Here is an 8341-nt window from a genome sequence, read left to right as displayed (position 1 = left end):
AACTGATATATTTTTTCTCATTTATATATAATATACTTATAGAACAGTTTTTCTTTTATATCCGTTAAGATTAAATTCCTTGATATACGTTTCAAGAGGCATTGCATAGTTTTTTTTCTTTCTGCATTTCTAACAGTATTGTAAAAATATCTCGAATAACTTTGTTTGAATCTTCTTTATTTACTTTTCCGATTCGTGCTTTTGTTATTAGTTGTTTTATTTTGTGATGATGTAATTTTAAAATAGCTTTTTTGTCTCTAACTTTTAGTTTATTAATAAATATAGTAATTACTGCTAGAACAGCGCCAGCAACTGCTACAAATATAGGAATGACAGGAACAAGTGCTAATGCTGCTGGCAACCAAAAATAGCTGCTGTAATTTGTAATCCTGTATTTACTCTTCCATAAAGCGTATAACTTTTTCGGTAAGCAGCAGCAAGTTTAGTCAAGTGAATAATTAATTGATCTATTGTTTCTATTTTAGGGAACCCGTGGTTTTCGAAGATTTTGTCTTCATTAGAAATTAGATTTTTATTACTCATTTATATAATATATATTTTAAATTTCAATTTCTTCCAATTCAGTAAACGGAATCCAACTATTAAATTTTTCATTATAACCTTTCCACTTTACTAAAGCTTGTTTTTTTCTTATAGTTTCGTCTGATAACTTTTTCAATTTAAAAACCTCTTGTTTAGTAGGTAATAGTTCTTGCTCATAAAATGAACCCTGAATTATTTCATTATCCAAATCTTTAATAGTGTATGTTCTGGGATTTGTGTTATTAATTCCATAAATTATAAATATTTCCTCTGTCCAGTTTGGTGTATATCCTTTTTCAAAATGCCGTTTAAGATAGTTCTGCACGTTTGATAAACCGGAAGTGATGGCGTAACGCCATTTTTCCGGAAAACGTAGAATAAAGACCTGATTCGGCGTACGGAACAGAAAATCATTTTATGAATTAATTGCAACCTGTGAGTAAATTTATTATAATGGCACTGTTGCTATATTGTAAAGTCAAAATATGATATTAAAACATATCACTCGTTAAATAATTCAAAATAACGTCTTAAAATTAGCGTGAAATGTCCGGTTTACTTTAATCATGGTCAAATATCTCAAATATAAGCACACGGACCTATATATTTTATTTCAAATTATAGGCCATGTCTTTATTTACAACTGTGAGAAGTTTCATCAAAAATTTCTATTCGCGAAAATGTTATGAAAGTTATGATTTTCCCATAGACTCCCATTATGAAATATTGCGTGAGGTCCCTACTTTTCAAATCAGTCTAGCAAAAAATCAAGCACACGACCCTATCTTTTTTATTTGCTTAATTTTTTAGGTATATTCTGAAGTTTTAAAAAATCAGTTTTTAATCAAATTCTACATTGTAGAAATAATTTCGATCCAAACGTGCAGAACTACCTTAAGTTTCCTTAAGCGAACCAGATCACCAATTTTAAATTTTGGTTTACTCTTTGATATTTTTAAATTACCGTATAAATTAAAGTAAACAGTACCTTTATTTAAGTTTTTACTGGCTTTAGTTGGTGTCATTTTTATACTAGAATGTTTTGTTTTGTTATATTTATCAACCATTTCCAGTAAATTGTCTAAATAAGTGTAAGAATTATTTGCTGTAAAATATTTTCACATTATTCTTTTTAAACTTCTATTAAATCTTTCAATTACTACAGCTTTTCCTTTATTAAATGTATGATACATTTTAATCTTATTTTTATTCAAAATTGATTCAAACTTTTTATTATAAAATTCTTTTCCTTCATCTACCCATAAATTTATAGGTGTTCTACCTTCAGAAATTATTTTTTCAAATGCTTCAGTAACAGATTCTCCAGTTTTAGTCTTTAATGGAATAACCCAAGCATATTTGCTGAATATATCAATAACGGTTAACAAGTACTTTACACCTTTATTATATTTTGAAAAAGCTTGCATATCAACTAAATCAGCAGACCAAGTATCGTCAATATCATTAACTATCACTCTCCGTTTTATAAATTTTCGTTTAATTGGTTTATGTAAATGTTCTGCTAATTCATCACTCCTTGTTATTTCGGGGGTCTTTTTGAGTAAATTTTTAGCCAAAAGTTTTTGATTTAGTGTTTTTTAAGTTGGAAAGCATTTGCTTGTCATATGTACTTGTTTACACCTCTGTCATAGCAAAAGTCATGGTTCATACATACTGCGTCTAGTTCATTATCAGGAGGTCCATTATCTAAAGGATTTCCTGGCCCACAGTAGTTATATCCTGGGAGTGTTAAACCTTTCTTAGGTAATACATGTAACATTGCTTTATGAATATCTAAATTACCCCCTGTACTTTTAACAAACTTTGATTTCATTCTTCCACAAGATGAACAGGTAGCCATTATCATTTTTTCTCCCGTTTTTTTTGCTGTAACATAATGAGGATTTATTTAATCAGTAAATTTCCTTTTTTTTACACAATATATTTGTTTTTGACTCATTTATATTATATGTATTTAAAACTTTTTGTTTTCACTGTTTAATTGTGAACGTGGATCTTGTTTCCAGGGATTTACGTTCATCCAAGCGGGTTTTCTTATTTAATTGGTCGGTGTTGGTCATTTTGAACCAAAGGTTGAAGGTCAAATAGGGCCAGATAGTGCTTATAACGCTATTTTCTATACTACTTTTGTATGTATAAACTAGAATCTCTCTGAGTAACTGGTATCCAATGCTGTTCTTTTAATACCGGTGCAATGTGATCATAACGCGATATTCTCGTTATGATTCGAGCTGCAGTGTTCTGAAGATTTTGAAGTCTATTCAGCAAGGCCTTCGGAGCACCATACAAGAGCGCATTGCAATAATCAAGCCTATAATATAAAAAGTCTAACATAAGATGAAATAGGCCTAATACAAAATTGCACAAACAATAATTCACGCATTGTGTAAAGAAATACAAAATACAATATCAACAATATATCTAAATATTTTTTACCACAACTGAAGTGAATTAAATAATTCAAAATGATTTGTATTTGAAGTAAGCCTACTAGTATACAAGATTAACCATCTTACTCGTAGGAGTAGAAATAAAATCTGGAAATTAGATCCCTGGAAAGTAGATCGTAGGAGTAGAAAGACTGTTCTGAGGGCCGAAGGAATTCGGCGGTGAAAAGTGCAAAGGGATTTAAAAAGAACAGACCAATGTATTTCTTTCTCTCATTAAATATCTCATTCAGACACGACTATTGGACATATTAAAACGAAAAAAAATAACATGACAAGTGTGCATAAAGACTGCACGGACAAACACACGGGTGAATTGCCTCTGGAACCTACGTTAATATTACGTACATTACCGTGGATCCCCGATTCAATAAAATAGCAGACGATACAAACATAACCCATGGGAACCTCCGTTAATATTCGTGATATAACGTACATTACCGACAATCCCCGATTCAATGAAAACGGAAGAATAGGCGAGCGGATCAGGCGACGCTCAAACCCCTAAAGCTTACTGGGTATTGTTTTAAAATGTTAAAATAAAAATATATGTCATCAATTACGATATTTTCGGTTTATTCCGAGCTACAGTAAAACACTAATGTTTGTATTGTGAATTTGATTGACGAAAACGGCCATGTATTATGAAAATTTAAAATCATCACCAAGTTTCTTTGTTCATTTTTCACGGGAATGATACCTCCAGATCTATCTAGAAAACCCACCACTCTCACTCAAAATCTTGGAGCCATCATTTCCATCGCCCGTCTTATACTTCCTTTACATACGCGTATTCCCTCACTAAATCTCTGTTTTTCAACAGTCTAAATCCGGAAGCGCGCTGTTTGGGAAAATTAATTTTCATTTCCAAGAAATAATATTTATTTCAGACAGAACTGTTATGTGAAAATGATACAAGAAAATACATTTAAAACTGACTGCCGAACTGAGACCTATGCATGTATCATTGAAGACTTTTAATCAAAATTTATACATGTGCCATGAAAGAATGTATAAAAGTATGTGTCCTTGTTACGGTCTGAGTATAGTATTCTGGATATTGATAAGTGCCACGCAGACTTGTTATAATTTGAAGAAATATCCATACTTTTAACAATGTATGCATTTTTTCAACCCGCTGTGTAAGAAATAAAGAAAATATTCATGTGTATAGGAGGTCAGGAACATACCCTGAACATAACTTGAGGCAATTTTCGGACATCTGGGGACAACCATAGAACAGGCAAGCTAATGTACAAACTTTAAAACAGTACGATTTTTTTTTACATAACCTGAACTGATTTTGGTCCAGTTCAATACCCTATAAACTACAGAGGATACACCATTGAAAAAGATCCGATCTATCACTTTGCAAGATTTTCAAGTCCCTCTGGGTAATACATATGAGCCGCGCCATGAGAAAACCGACATAGTGGCTTTGCGACCAGCATGGATCCAGACCAGCCTGCGCATACGCGCAGTCTAGTCAGGATCCATGCTGTTCGCTTTCAAAGCCTATTGGAATTAGAGAAACTGTTAGCGAACAGCATGAATCCTGAACCGACATAGTGGCTTTGCGACCAGCATGGATCCTGACTAGACTGCGCGTATGCTAAAACAGCAGACGATAAGTGATCACTTTGTTACTCCTATACCTCATCCCCATGTAATATATAACTGCCAAAGGCATGTCAAATTCACATTCAATGTTGCCTTTATTTACGTCGGGTAAATCTATGTTTTTCTAGAATTTGAGACACCGTTACTGACCGTAACCATTTCGTTACCTAAATTTTGCTATGTTTTTTTCTAGCTTTCATCTTCTTTGCCTTTACAGAACTTGTTTTTCGTTGTTTTATTGTCTATATACTAGATCACAAACCAAATATTCCGCTTTTCCATCGCGCATAAATCGTTCAGAGACAATCTTAAATTTCACTCAAGTTTTTGTTTACGTACAGGAGACGCTTCCATTAGAGGTTATAACATACTGAATAGTTGTTGTTCTTTATTCTATATAAAATTGACCTAATTTCAATGACCTCAGCACACATCAGGACCCATTTTAAATTTCTGTAAGCTACATTTTCTTGATGAATATTGTCAGTACTAACTAAAAATCAAAAGAAAAGTGGGGTTCATGTTTGACGCAAGAAAAATAATTTCAGTCAAACACTCAAACTGCACAATCAGCTAAAAAATGAGACCCCAAATTATACTGGTGGTGTATGGTCTACGTTTCCATGAAAAATTTTGTAATGTTGTTATTTCATTATGAAAATGCTACCTACATGTCAAGCATAGATCTGTCATGTGATTTTAGCAAAAACATTACAAAGAAAATAAGGAAAATAGCTATACAGAGTAAAAACACTGAGGACTATTTGTATTCGCCATTATGTGACTACCATTTTTTTTCCGCGCCATTTTTCTTTTTAGTGTCTGTTTGCCTATAAGAAAAACTTTTTTCTCTGACACTGTGCCAGTTTCATCTGAAATGTACAAGAAACCCAAATGCATGAAAAAATAAAAGGTTTTAGCTAGATATCAACAGTTTCCAAGTTTTTATGGCATTTTCAGTACCATTAGACAAAGCGTCAGATTTTGTCAAAAATAGCTGTCGTGATATAATTTTGAAGCAGTTACCCTCAATGCAGCCTTGTTTTGCCCTGTTTTGACATTTTCTGCTCTGATGTGCATGCAAATTACACATTTAAACTGTTAAATATGTTCACTTATACCTCTGATGGCCAGAAAATAGCTATCAGTAGGCTATAAATATGCAGTTTTAGAAAAAAATACACTCAAAATAGTGAAAATGTGATATTTTTGGTTTTATCCTCAATTTCAACGAAATTGCAATAACTTTGTAATTTTCTATCAAATTCTAATCAAAGTAGCCCATTTCCACCATCATCTGGCCAGATTTCAATTTTTACCAATGTCATCTTATAGGTTATAACACACTAAATAGTTGTTGTTCTTTATTCTATATAAAATTGACCTAATTCCAATGACCTCAGCACACATCAGGACCCATTTTAAATTTCTATAAGCTACATTTTCTTGAAGAATATTGTCAGTACTAACTAAAAATCAAAAGAAAAGTGGGGGTAATGTTTGATGCATGAAAAACAATTTCAGTCAAGCACACAAACTGCAAAATCAGCTAAAAAATGAGACCCCAAATTATACTGGTGGTGTATGATCTACGTTTCCATGAAAAATTTTGTGATGTTGTCATTTCATTATGAAAATGCTACCTACATGTCAAGCATAGATCTGTCATGTGATTTTAGCAAAAACATTGCAAAGAAAATAAGGAAAATAGCTCTACAGAGCTAAAACAACTGAGGACTATTTGTATCCGCCATTATGCGACTACCACTTTTTTTCGCTCCATTTTTCTTTTTGGTGTCTGTATGCCTAGAGCGGAAATTGCGTCTATATGACACTGACGGATAATGCGCTAAAGAATATTGACGTTGTCGTCGTCAGAATGCAGCAAAACTTTGATCGTCGCCCGAAAATAATTTTGAAATATTTTGAAATTTCAATTTTTGTTTTTCGAAAATGACGGAAAATAGGGTCGGCGGGTCTGAGTAACGAAAAATCAACGAACTCTGGCCTAAAGGTCGTTAACTTCGAATCACTTGCCTCGCTGTGTGTTCGAAACATCGCGTGAGGATGTTGTCACTATGGCTGACGGGAGGTTAGTATTTATACCAGTGTCCACTCGTTCTTAAAAGAACGCCCGGATGGGCACCTGTGATTAATTATTGCATGTACTATTCAGAAATTTTCTAACTGACAGACATATCTATCTTACTCTGTCGAAATACTTGAAGTTGACAGGACAGGTGTACAGAAACAGTGTGCGAGTTTCTATTATTTCAACTAGTGACGTATATTTTGCTCGCAGATGAACAGTTTGTAACTTGAATTCATCAAAACAAAAACATAAAGTAGAAAATGTGACATTAGTTGTAAACGTGTATTTTTGCGATTTGATCTAGTTTTTGATCCAAATTTCAAACTTGGTCGCGGTTTTATGAAAACAAACATTCCGGCCTTGTTTCGACCTTCCGTAAGCCAGCTGGGTAGCTTCCTTACATGAAGAATTCAACACCCCGAGTGAGGCTCGAACCCACGTCGGTTAGGGGTAAGTGATTTGAAGTCAGTGACCTTAACCCCTCGGCCACGGAGGCCCCCGTGGAGTAGGAGCAAGTGTTCTAGTTATGAAGCACAAACTTTTCAGTCTAAGGGTCAGTGACACTGACACGTAAAAATTTAATTGTTCTTCAGATATTGACCGGAGAACATTTTCAGTCTATAGGTCACCATGACCTTCAAAACAACTGACTCGTAATGATCTTTTGATGACGACAGGAAATCATATTGTAGTTCTAAATCTGTCAGCTACAGCACTCTTCAAGTATACAAAGTTTTCAGTCTCAACGTCCTTGTGACAATAGAAGTCTACTTACCACAGACAATTCTATAAAGCTTAGCGTCAGTGGGCCAACGCACTCTTGAAATGTTGGTCGGACTGTTTAGAGTCTCAAAATTACTATGAAAGTTATTCCACTGATCCCAACAACAGTAAGGGTCATCTGCTGTCTACAGGTAATAGTCCCATGAAGTTTGACTACTGTAGGCACAAGTATTATCTAGTTACTGATCAGACAAGGCAATCTGAAAGACAGCTGTCCCCCGCCGCTGTTATGGATAGTGAAAGGGCTGATGGTAATGGGTGGAAGCACTAACGTTGTTAATTATATGACAACATCTATGAATTTGAAAATTCTTCAAGGGGTTTAGAAGATACAGAGCAGACCCAAAATGAAGGCTCAAACTTTTCACCTTGAGTTGTAACCTTGACCCTTAGCCAACATGGCTGACTCATAAGTTCTTAAAATTGTCTTGATGAGGTGATCAATTGACCAAAGTGTCATGAAAAAAAATCAAGGGGTTTGGGAGATACAGAGCTCAACCATTGACATTGAGCCGACATGGCTGACTCGAGAGGTCTGCACACTGTCTTGATGAGATGATCATTTGACTCAAGTTTCATGAAAATCCTTCAAGGGGTTTAGGAAATACAGAGCAGACACAAAATGGACGGATCAAACCTTTGACCTTGGGTTGTGACCTTGACCTTGAGCTGACATAGTTGACTCATAAGTTCTGCACATCGTTTTAATGAGGTGATCATTTGACCCAAGTTTCATGAAAATCCCTAGAGGGGTTTAGGATATACTTAGCGATACAAAATGTTACGGACGGATGTAAGGACAGAGACCATTCCTATAACTCCCCAGCACATATGG

This window comes from Mercenaria mercenaria, unplaced genomic scaffold (genome assembly GCF_021730395.1).
Source record: "Mercenaria mercenaria strain notata unplaced genomic scaffold, MADL_Memer_1 contig_4991, whole genome shotgun sequence".
NCBI classification, from domain to species: domain Eukaryota; kingdom Metazoa; phylum Mollusca; class Bivalvia; order Venerida; family Veneridae; genus Mercenaria; species Mercenaria mercenaria.
This window is presented reverse-complemented; position numbering follows the sequence as displayed.